This window comes from Schistocerca gregaria, chromosome 9 (assembly GCF_023897955.1).
Source record: "Schistocerca gregaria isolate iqSchGreg1 chromosome 9, iqSchGreg1.2, whole genome shotgun sequence".
Classification (NCBI taxonomy): Eukaryota; Metazoa; Arthropoda; class Insecta; order Orthoptera; family Acrididae; genus Schistocerca; species Schistocerca gregaria.
In genome coordinates this window covers 181,423,125-181,436,231 of record NC_064928.1, presented here as the reverse complement: position 1 = coordinate 181,436,231, position 13,107 = coordinate 181,423,125, and positions in this window count along the sequence as shown.

Genomic DNA, 13,107 nt, shown 5'->3' with positions numbered 1-13,107 from the left:
TATCGTGTCGAAGCTGCATGGGCAGCTGTACCTGTACACGCCATCCAAGCTCTGTTTGACTCAATGCCCAGGCGTGTCAAGGCCGTTATTACGGCCAGAGGTGGTTGTTCTGGATACTGATTTCTCAGGATCTATGCACCGAAATTGCGTGAAAATGTAATCATATGTCAGTTCAAGTATAATATATTTGTCCAATGAATACCGGTTTCTCATCCACATTTCTACTTCCTGTAGCAATTTTAATGGCCAATAGTGTAACAACACTGCCTGTCGAACGCCACTTTCCCACTAGATCCTGAATTGTCGATTTTTCAGGAATATTACATTCAGGAAACTTTTCATGAAAATTGTGACGAACGACTTTAATGGATTCAGACCGCACATACTCTTCAACAATGAACACACGTTCTTGAATGGAGTACAGCATGACAGTGAAGTACACGGTTTATAGCGACTACTTTCCGTATGAACTACTTACACGCTACTGCTCTTTGAAGGTGGCAAAGAAACTGACAAGCTAGTAATGTTACTCAAGCGCGTTCGCAGTCCGGTTCGGGCCGGTCTTATGTGCCCCACTCCGTAGATTACCGAGGCTACACTTTGTATGTATTTCAGACGCGTCAAAATCCCTACATATGTCAAATCGTGCAGCAGGGCGGAATACAAAGTAACGGAACACGGTGTACACGTTCTCCTCCGTTGCTATTTTCCTGTGGGACAGAGGTGAATGATCAATTAGCCGGCCGGTGTGGCCGTGCGGTTCTGGCGCTTCAGTCTGGAACCGCGTGACCGCTACGATCGCAGGTTAGAATCCTGCTTCGGGCATGGATGTGTGTGCTGTCCTTAGGTTAGTTACTTTATGTAGTTCTAAGTTCTAGGGGACTGATGACCATAGATGTTAAGTCCCATAGTGCTCAGAGACTTTTTTTTTTTTAATGATCAATTGTTAATACCAGTTCATTTCTCCTCCCTTTCAGGTTTGTGGGTTGAAGAGTTCCTAGACAACAGAACGCAGCATGTCATTCTCAATGGAGAGAAGTCTTCCGAAGTAAGAGTGATTTCAGGTGTGCCGCAGGGGAGTGTCATAGGACCGTTGCTGTTCACAATATACATAAATGACCTGACCTGAGGCTTTTTGCAGATGATGCTGTGCTATATCGAGAGGTTGTAACAATGGAAAATTGTACTGAAATGCAGGAGGATCTGCAGCGAATTGACGCATGGTGCAGGGAATGACAATTGAATCTCAATGTAGACAAGTGTAATGTGCTGCGAATACATAGAAAGAAAGATCCCTTATCATTTAGCTACAATACAGCAGGTCAGCAACTGGAAGCAGTTAATCCCATAAATTATCTGGGAGTACGCGATAGGAGTGATTTAAGATGGAATGATCATATAAAGTTGATCGTCGGTAAAGCAGATGCCAGACTGATATTCGTTTGAAGAATATCCAACGGAGAGCTGCGCGCTTCGTTACAGGATCATGTAGCAATCGCGAAAGCGTTACGGAGATGATAGATAAACTCCAGTGAAAGACTCTGCAGGAGAGACGCTCAGTAGCTCGGTACGGGCTTTTGTTAAGGTTTCGAGAACATACCTTCACCGAAGACTCAAGCACTATATTGCTCCCTCCTACGTATATCTCGCGAAGAAACCATGAGGATAAAATCAGAGAGATTAGAGCCCACACAGAAGCATACCGACAATCCTTTTTTCGACGAACAATACGAGACTGGAATAGAAGGGAGAATCAATAGAGGTACTCAAGGCACCCTCCGCCACACACCGTCAGGTGGCTTGCGGAGTATGGATGTAGATGTGGATGTAGTAGAGTAGGTTATGACCTTAGCGACGACACATAGCGCGCCAAACTGTTACTATTCAGAAATTATTGAACAACGCCGCAAACTCAATTTAGAAGTTCTTCTCTGTTGCTATTTTCCTGGGAACAGAGGTGAATTCGCATTTGTTAATACCAGTTCATTTTTTCTCCCTTTCATGTTTGTGGAATGACTCAGTATTTGTTCGCGTCTGAATGAAGCCGCGCGCCACTTGCCGTGCACGGGTTTTCGGAGTGGCTGTCCCTGCTCTGTTGATTCTGTGCGCTCGCCACCAGCTTTGTAACATCCCCCGCACACACCGCCATGTGCAGTTTCCAGCCACAATGTCTGCTCAATGTAAACGGGACGTGAATAAATGTTTCTCGGATTCCTTGTCGCGTCAGCTTTGTTCGTAAATCTCAAGCTATGCCACCATCGTCGCACTAAAAGGCTGTCTGGTGCTTTTGTGTATGGCGGTCGGGAACTATATCGAACACAACGAATAAAATAGGGCAGAGTCCTGCTACTCAGTCCACATTTCGACCACCCAATAAAATCGGAGCGGTACTGTGGCCAGTAAAACACAGCCTCGATCTCTGCGTTTCTGGAATGTATACAGGGTGTTACAAAAAGGTACGACCAAACTTTCAGGAAACATTCCTCACTCACGAATAAAGAAAAGATATTATGTGGACATGTGTCCGGAAACTCTTAATTTCCATGTTAGAGCTCATTTTAGTTTCGTCAGTATGTACTGCACTTCCTCGATTCACCGCCAGTTGGCCCAATTGAAGGAAGGTAATGTTGACTTCGGTGCTTGTGTTGACATGCGACTCATTGCTCTACAGTACTAGCATCAAGCACATCAGTACGTAGCATCAACAAGTTAGTGTTCATCGAGAACGTGGTTTTGCAGTCAGTGCAATGTTTACAAATGCGGAGTTGGCAGATGCCCATTTGATGTATGGATTAGCCCGGGCAATATCCGTGGCGCGGTACGTTTGTATCGAGACAGATTTCCAGAACGAAGGTGTCCCGACAGGAAGACGTTCGAAGCAATTGATCGGCGTCTTAGGGAGCACGGAACATTCCAGCCTATGACTCGCGACTGGGGAAGACCTAGAAAGACGAGGGCACCTGCAATGGACGAGGCAATTCTTCGTGCAGTTGACGATAACCCTAATGTCAGCGCCAGAGAAGTTGCTGCTGTACAAGGTATCGTTGACCACGTCACTGTATGGAGAGTGCTTTTGGGAGAACCAGTTGTTTCCGTAGCATGTACAGCGTGTGGCAGGCACTATCAGCAGCTGATTGGCCTATACGGGTACAATGCGTCAATCCTCATTTCAGTGCAAATGTTCTCTTTACGGATGAGGCTTTATTCCAACGTGATCAAATTGTAAATTTTCACAATCAACATGTGTGGGCAGACGAGAATCCGCACGCAATTGTGCAATCACGTCATCAACACAGATTTTCTGTAACGTTTGGGCAGGCATTGTTGGTGATGTCTTGATTGGGCCCCATGTTCTTCCAGCTACGCTCAATGGAGCACATTATCATGATTTCATACGGGATACTCTACCTGTGCTGCTAGAACATGTGCCTTTACAAGTACGACACAACATGTGGTTCATGCACGATGCAGCTCCTGCACATTTCAGTCGTACGCTTCTCAACAACAGATTCGGTGTCCGATGGATTGGTAGAGGCGGATCAATTCCATGGCCTCCACGCACTCCTGACCTCAACCCTCTTGACTTTCATTTATGGGGGCATTTGAAAGTTCTTGTCTACGCAACCCCGGTACCAAATGTAGAGACTCTTCGTGCTCGTATTGTGGACGGCTGTGATACAATACGCCATTCTCCAGGGCTGCATCAGCGCATCAGGGATTCCATGCGACGGAGGGTGGATGCATGTATCCTCGCTAATGGAGGACATTATGAACATTTCCTGTAACAAAGTGGTTGAAGTCACGCTGGTACGTTCTGTTGCTGTGTGTTTCCATTCCATGATTAATGTGATTTGTAGAGAAGTAATAAAATGAGCTCTAACATGGAAAGTAAGCGTTTCCGGACACATGTCCACATAACATATTTTCTTTCTTTGTGTGTGAGGAATGTTTCCTGAAAGTTTGGCCGTACCTTTTTTTAACACCCTGTATAAAATCTTCGTGTATGCGGCAGTAGCTACGTCCGTACCGACGATTTCAGTACGCTACACACAGCGCCGACGCCACATTTAACGCCGCGTTGCCAACGAACACAGATATACATTACTAGACTTGCAAAGGCGCATCTTTTACTCCGGCCTGGCGTTCGGTGAGGTAAGATGGCGGCGGAGCAAAGTTTGTGAACGACACTACAACGATTTTGTGAAACGAAATGACGTGTAATCTTTACGAGGTAGTCTAAGCAAATTCTGCACTTGACCAAGTATTTACATACTAGTTCAGTTTGACACACAGATTTTTGAAGAACGCTCTGAAAGCAGACTGTAGTTTACGTAATAACACCTAAATTAATGAAGAGATTTGTTATCAGCGACAAATAGCACATTCTACGTATAGGAGCACTTTCATAACGGGAGCAGTTTTGGAAGAAAACGCGAAATTGAACAAAACTGGTTATAACACATAATTAAGCTACATATGTTAATACCCGATTCATTAAACTCCTTAAAATATATGTAAACTATTTAAGCACTGTCGATACTTCAGATAAGGTAAACTGTAACGTAATTCTGTAGAGCACTGCTCGCAGATTCGAATCCTGCCTCGGGCGTGGATGTGTGTGATGTCCTTAGGTTAGTTAGATTTAAGTAGTTCTAAGTTTTACGGGACTGATGACCTCAGAAGTTAAGTCCCATAGTGCTCAGAGCCATTTTTTTTTCTTTGGAAAGAATACATAGAAAATATTGTGGAGAAGGAGTTGCAACAGATTTACTAAAAAGACTGCCTGCACTACGCGTGTCCGTCCTCTTTTAGAATACTCCTGTGCGGTATGGGATCCTTACCAGACAGAGTTCACGGAGTACATCGAGAAAATTCAAAGAAGGGCAGCACGTATTGTTTTATCGAGAAACGCGGAAGAGAGTTTCACCGACATGATGCAGGGTTTGGTGTGGGAACCATTGAAACAAAGGCGTTTTCTCGTTGCTGCGGAATCTTCTCAAAGAATTTCAATCACCAACTTTATCCACAGAATGCAAAAATATTTTGTTGACGCCGATCTAAATGGGGAGAAACGACCATCGTAACAAAATAAGGACGAACATCGTAACAAAATAAGGGAAATCACAACTCGCAGTGAAAGATATAGGTGTTCGATTTTTTCGCGCGTGTTCAGCATAGTCCACCAATAACACAGCATGGGTATCCCAGGACACTGTCACAAGCACTTTCCTAGGAGACTGACTCACTTTGATTTGTTTCCGTGCTGGGGACCCAGTATGTTTCCACTCCATGGGGGCCAGCTTGGTTCCCGGCGTGTAGCGGTACGCCCACGACTCGTCAGCAGTGACGATTCCTTTCAGAAAGTCACGCCCTACTGCGGCGTAACGCGTTAAGTAATCCGCGCTTGTAAGCTACATCTACATCTCCAGAGATACTCGGCAAGCCACCGAACGGCGCCTGGCGGAGGGTACCCTACACCATTACAAGCCATTTCGTTTCCAGTTCCACTCGTAAATAGATGGAGGGAAAACGACTATTTATATGCCTTCGTACGAGCCGTAATATCTCGAAATCTCCGCGGCCCTTACGCCTAATATATGCTAGAGACAATAGAATCGTTAGGCAGTCAGCTTTAAATGCCGGTTCTCTACATTTTCTCAATCGTCTTTCTCGAAAATAATGTCGGCTTCCCTCCAGTGATTCGGTTTTCAGTTCCCGAAGCATCTCCATAAATACCTGAATGTTGTTCGTACCTACCGGTAACAAATCTAGCAGCCCGCCTCTGAATTGCATCGATCTCTCCCTTCAGTTCGACCTAGTGAGGCATTAGGCTTGCAGTGTGTGGAGGGTGTAGCTCACGCAAAGGTTGTCGTGCGATGATCTGGGACTGTCTTCCATGCCACGTGTTGGGCCTGTTGATTCACGTTACCGTGAACACGAAACACGACCTGACATTCTTTTCACCATCTTCACGATTTCCAGGATGACAACAGCAGTGCTCATCGGGCTACATGCATGCTTTCCTAGTTTCACGAATACTTGCAAGGAACCCCTTGAGTGCGAGGTCGCAAGTTCCATCTTCAGTAAGGCTCTTTTTCTGTCTTGTAAACAGTTACGACAAATATTAGCTGCTGATGGCTCAATATTAGCTGCTAATCACTTACCACGTACATCGGAGGACGACAGAAAAGGAGCGTACTCAAGGTTCAGAGATCAACCATCTATGCGATCTATGTATTACACTTCAAAAAATCGACATCTTCGACATTCGAGAAATGTTCAAAATTCGCTGGCCCGTGCGGTTGTCTGTCAGGTTCATAGGCACCCAGAGAGCACTAACCTTACGAACTTTCAGCGTGTCATGAACAATATCGTACACTGCACCGTAAGAAATGTTGAACTGGTGCAGTTAGGTTCACAGTCGCACATTCCAGTCTTTCAAAATTGTTGCCTCAATGGCAGTCTTTGCGGTTGGAGCTGTTACCGCCCGCCCGAAGCGTGGCGAATCATTAAGGTTCGCGTGGCTCTCTTGGAAGAAAGCACACCACCTGCAGACACTGTTACGCTCCCTACAGTCGTCTCTACACACGAAACGCATGTCTCTGAGAATTTCACTCGATTTATGCCGTTTGGCCCACAAGTATCGAACACTTCGCTGGTTTCCAAAAGTTGACGACAGTAACTTGCGCGCTATGTTTGTTTCGTAGTTGAGGACTCTCTCGTTAGGGCTGCATGTGTAAACAAAATATCCTCTGTAGCGCAAACTTCAAACTATATCGTCCTGAAATTTCAACATTCTAGCTGCAATAACTGGGGAGAAAAAAATTTTTGTGCGTTCCTTTCCGCTCTTCCCTCGTACCTTGACCTCTCTGACAGAATTACAGTCTCATAAGCAAGTGTTAACGTTTGGATTACCCCCTCCCAACTTTAATTTCGTTTCCTAATTTTTTGTTCTTCCCCCATGAACCATGGACCTTGCCGTTGGTGGGGAGGCTTGCGGGCCTCAGCGATACAGATGGCCGTACCGTAGGTGCAACCACAACGGAGGGGTATCTGTTGAGAGGCCAGACAAACGTGTGGTTCCTGAAGAGGGGCAGCAGCCTTTTCAGTAGTTGCAGGGGCAACAGTCTGGATGATTGACTGATCTGGCCTTGCAACATTAACCAAAACGGCCTTGCTGTGCTGGTACTGCGAACGGCTGAAAGCAAGGGGAAACTACAGCCGTAATTTTTCCCGCGGACATGCAGCTTTACTGTATGATTAAATGATGATGGCATCCTCTTGGATAAAATATTCCGGAGGTAAAATAGTCCCCCATTCGGATCTCCGGGCGGGGACTACTCAGGAGGATGTCATTATCAGGAGAAAGAAAACTGGCGTTCTACGGATCGGAGCGTGGAATGTCAGATCCCTTAATCGGGCAGGTAGGTTAGAAAATTTAAAAAGGGAAATGGATAGGTTAAAGTTAGATATAGTGGGAATTAGTGAAGTTCGGTGGCAGGAGGAACAAGACTTCTGGTCAGGTGACTACAGGGTTATAAACACAAAATCAAATAGGGGTAATGCAGGAGTAGGTTTAATAATGAATAGGAAAATAGGAATGCGGGTAAGCTACTACAAACAGCATAGTGAACGCATTATTGTGGCCAAGATAGATACGAAGCCCACACCTACTACAGTAGTACAAGTTTATATGCCAACTAGCTCTGCAGATGATGAAGACATTGAAGAAATGTACGATGAAATAAAAGAAATTATTCAGATAGTGAAGGGAGACGAAAATTTAATAGTAATGGGTGACTGGAATTCGAGTGTAGGAAAAGGGAGAGAAGGAAACATAGTAGGTGAATATGGATTGGGGCTAAGAAATGAAAGAGGAAGCCGCCTAGTAGAATTTTGCACAGAGCACAACTTAATCATAGCTAACACTTGGTTTAAGAATCATGAAAGAAGGTTGTATACGTGGAAGAACCCTGGAGATACTAAAAGGTATCAGATAGATTATATAATGGTAAGACAGAGATTTAGGAACCAGGTTTTAAGTTGTAAGACATTTCCAGGGGCAGATGTGGACTCTGACCACAATCTATTGGTTATGACCTGTAGATTAAAACTGAAGAAATTGCAAAAATGTGGGAAATTAAGGAGATGGGACCTGGATAAACTGAAAGAACCAGAGGTTGTACAGAGTTTCAGAGAGAGCATAAGGCAACAATTGACAGGAATAGGGGAAAGAAATACAGTAGAAGAAGAATGGGTAGCTCTGAGGGATGTAGTAGTGAAGGCAGCAGAGGATAAAGTAGGTACAAAGACGATGGCTGCTAGAAATCCTTGGGTAACAGAAGAAATATTGAATTTAATTGATGAAAGGAGAAAATATAAAAATGCAGTAAATGAAGCAGGCAAAAAGGAATACAAACGTCTCAAAAATGAGATCGACAGGAAGTGCAAAATGGCTAAACAGGGATGGCTAGAGGACAAATGTAAGGATTTAGAAGCTTATCTCACTAGGGGTAAGATAGATACTGCCTACAGGAAAATTAAAGAGACCTTTGGAGAGAAGAGAACCACGTGTATGAATATCAAGAGCTCAGATGGCAGCCCAGTTCTAAGCAAAGAAGGGAAGACAGAAAGGTGGAAGGAGTATATAGAAGGTTTATACAAGGGCGATGTACTTGAGGACAATATTATGGAAATAGAAGAGGATGTAGATGAAGACGAAATGGGAGATACGATACTGCGTGAAGAGTTTGACAGAGCACTGAAAGACCTGAGTCGAAACAAGGCCCCCGGAGTAGACAACATTCCATTAGAACTACTGACGGCCTTGGGAGAGCCAGTCATGACAAAACTCTACCAGCTGGTGAGCAAGATGTATGAGACAGGCGAAATACCTTCAGACTTCAAGAAGAATATAATAATTCCAATCCCAAAGAAAGCAGGTGCTGACAGATGTGAAAATTACCGAACTATCAGTTTAATAAGCCACGGCTGCAAAATACTAACGCGAATTCTTTACAGACGAATGGAAAAACTGGTAGATGCAGACCTCGGGGAGGATCAGTTTGGATTCCGTCGAAATGTTGGAACACGTGAGGCAATACTGACCTTACGACTTATCTTAGAAGAAAGATTAAGAAAAGGCAAACCTACGTTTCTAGCATTTGTAGACTTAGAGAAAGCTTTTGACAATGTTGACTGGAATACTCTTTTTCAAATTCTAAAGGTGGCAGGGGTAAAATACAGGGAGCGAAAGGCTATTTATAATTCGTACAGAAACCAGATGGCAGTAATAAGAGTCGAGGGGCATGAAAGGGAAGCAGTGGTTGGGAAAGGAGTGAGACAGGGTTGTAGCCTCTCCCCGATGTTATTCAATCTGTATATTGAGCAAGCAGTAAAGGAAACAAAAGAAAAATTTGGAGTAGGTATTAAAATTCATGGAGACGAAGTAAAAACTTTGAGGTTCGCCGATGACATTGTAATTCTGTCAGAGACGGGAAAGGACTTGGAAGAGCAGTTGAACGGAATGGACAATGTCTTGAAAGGAGGATATAAGATGAACATTAACAAAAGCAAAACGAGGATAATGGAATGTAGTCAAATTAAATCGGGTGATGCTGAGGGAATTAGATTAGGAAATGAGACACTTAAAGTAGTAAAGGAGTTTTGCTATTTAGGAAGTAAAATAACTGATGATGGTCGAAGTAGAGAGGATATAAAATGTAGACTGGCAATGGCAAGGAAAGCGTTTCTGCAGAAGAGAAATTTGTTAACATCGAGTATAGATTTATGTATCAGGAAGTCGTTTCTGAAAGTATTTGTTTGGAGTGTAGCCATGTATGGAAGTGAAACATGGACGATAACTAGTTTGGACAAGAAGAGAATAGAAGCTTTCGAAATGTGGTGCTACAGAAGAATACTGAAGATAAGGTGGATAGATCACGTAACTAATGAGGAGGTACTGAACAGGATTGGGGAGAAGAGAAGTTTGTGGCACAACTTGACTAGAAGAAGGGATCGGTTGGTAGGACATGTTTTGAGGCATCAAGGGATCACAAATTTAGCATTGGAGGGCAGCGTGGAGGGTAAAAATCGTAGAGGGAGACCGAGAGATGAGTACACTAAGCAGATTCAGAAGGATGTAGGTTGCAGTAGGTACTGGGAGATGAAGCAGCTTGCACAGGATAGAGTAGCATGGAGAGCTGCATCAAACTAGTCTCAGGACTGAAGACAACAACAACAACAACAATTTTTTGTTGGTATCCTTTTTCTGTTTACTTTGTGCACCGATTAAATAACACTGCGAGTGGCTACATCTGTGGTATCACCGCAAGGCTCCACACTGGCTAGGTCGTAGGCTTCAAATCGGCCGCGGTCCGTCAGTACACATCGGACCCGCGAGTCCCCACTGTCGACGCTAGCAGACCGCCACTCGGCTGGTCTTACGAGACAAGCTGGCGCACTGGCCAGTTCTACAGCAGACTTTGATAGGAATTGTTCACTCGTTATAGCTTCAGAGATCTCATTTTCAGAGAGGCTAGTTAGCATACCCTTCAGCTAAGTAGCTACGACCTAGCCAGGCGCCACATACAGTTTATTGCATTGACAATTGATCTATATGTGTGAAGCTATCAGAACTGTGAAGCAGTATTCGCAGTTCCGTCTATAACTGCGCTTGTAAATATTATTGTACAAAGTCAAGATCGACGTTCACCGCTGATGCTAAATTAAAGTCAAGTATTTAATTGTATTCCTCTCTACTAACTTCTAACCACCTAAGATGTTCAAGATACACCCCATCAAGTATAGTTCATTGATCCTCACGTCAGCCTACGTGATCAACGCGTGCAATAATGGCCACCCCTTGTGATCAGACTAAGAGTCAAATTGCGTGACAGCCAGGTCACCCTTTTTCCATGAGGCCCATAGTTCCGCCTCATACATAACAACATCTGTGTCACGGTTCCTTCTCGTAGAGCGCCCTTTCATGTCCTTCGACTCAAACAGCTGGAGACAGGTTTGTGTGTAAGTTTTTGCTTTCTGATGTATGTAGTTATCCCTGTTAATTTCAGGACTCCGGAAAGATGGTTGCTGACGACGCCTACGTATACTCTCTCTCTCTCTCTCTCTCTCTCTCTCTCTCTCTCTCTCTCTCTCTCTCTCACACACACACACACTCACACACACACACGCACACACACACACACACACACACACACACACACACAAATGCACAAACCCAAACATAAACATATATGACCTAGTAGATAGTGTCGGAAGTTCCATGCGGGTTTTTGCGGATGATGCTGTAGTATACAGATAAGTTGCAGCATTAGAAAATTGCAGGGAAATGCAGGAAGATCTGCAGCGGATAGGCACTTGGTGCAGGAAGTGGCAACTGACCCTTATCATAGACAAATGTAATGTACTGCGAATACATAGAAAGAAGTATCCTTTATTGTATGATTATATGATAGCGGAACAAACACTGGTAGCAGTTACTTCTGTAAAATATCTGGGAGTATGCGTACGAAACGATTTGAAGTGGAATGATCATATAAAATTAATTGTTGGTAAGGCGGGTGCCAGGTTCAGATTCATTGGAAGAGTCCTTAGAAAATGTAGTCCACCAACAGAGGAGGTGGCTTACAAAACACTCGTTCGACCTATACTTGAGTATTGTTCATCAGTCTGGGATCCGTACCAGGTCGGGTTGACAGAGAAGATACAGAAGATCCAAATAAGAGGGGCGCGTTTCGTCACAGGGTTAGTTGGTAAGCGTGATAACGTTACAGAGATGTTTAGCAATCTCAAGTGGCAGACTGTGTAAGAGACGCGCTCTGCATCGCGGTGTAGCTTGCTGTCCAGGTTTCGAGAGGGTGCGTTTCTGGATGAAGCATCGAATATATTGCTTCCCCCTACTTATACCTCTCGAGGAGACCACGAATGTAAAATTAAAGAGATTCGAGCGCGCACTGAGGCTTTCCGGAAGTCGTTCTGCCCGCGAACCATACGCGACTAGAACAGGAAAGGGGGGTAACGACAGTGGCACGTAAAGTGCCCTCCGCCACACACCGTTGGGTGGCTTTGGCTTCAGGAGCATAAATGTAGATGTTGACACACACACACACACACACACACCGAGACAGGTGGCGCGATAGTTGGCACACTGGACTCGTATTCGGGAAGACAATGGTTCGAACCCGCGTCCGGCTATCCGGACTTAAGTTTTCCGTGACTTCCCTAAATCGGTTCAGGCAAACGCCGCTATGGTTCGTGTGTTAAAGACATGGCCGATTTCCTTTCCATCCTTCCCTAATCCGAGCTTGTTCTCCGATGAACTCGTTGACGACGGGACGTTGAACACTAATTGCCTCCTCCTCCTCCACCTCCTCTCTCTCTCTCTCTCTCTCTCTCTCTCTCTCCTCTCTCTCTCTCTCTCTCTCCCTCTCTCCCCTCTGTCTTTTTTTCTACGTGTGTGTGTGTCTGTGTGTGTGTGTGTGTGTGTGTGTGTGTGTGTGTGTGTGTGTGCGTCTAGGCTGACACTGAGGAGACTAGTCTGGCACAGCAGATGAAAATCTGCGCACAGGCGACACGTGTGATTCGGTCCCGACGTGTCCGCCAACCCAGCTCCGCAAGGGCTGCCTGTGGTGTGGCGTGGTACGGTACAGCCAGTTTAACGACACGGCGCCGCGTCCGTACTGAGACGGTAATCAGCAGCTCGGCGCTTCAGCCGAGTCGCCACCCACGGCTACACTAGCAGCCGATCAATATGCAGCGGCCGCGCCTGCCGCCCCGCGACCCGCACTCCAGCGCCGCATTGTGGGCTGCCTACCTGCAGGGGTACGCGCTCACACCACCGCACCTCCCGCTCTCTGCCGATACGTCAGGGACGATCCCACACTCGGATCAACGTGACGCCGAACCTGTTCAACCAAGATGACAGCTCCACGCGTCTCTAGCAGAGAAACACGCCGCGCACACATCTGTCTGTACGGCAACACACGCATAGATACACAGGGTGTGGGCCCGTAGCGGTGCACAAAATGTGGGGTACAGTGCTCGTACTGCACCCGCTTCAGCAACACTGGTTTATGAGAAGAAAAT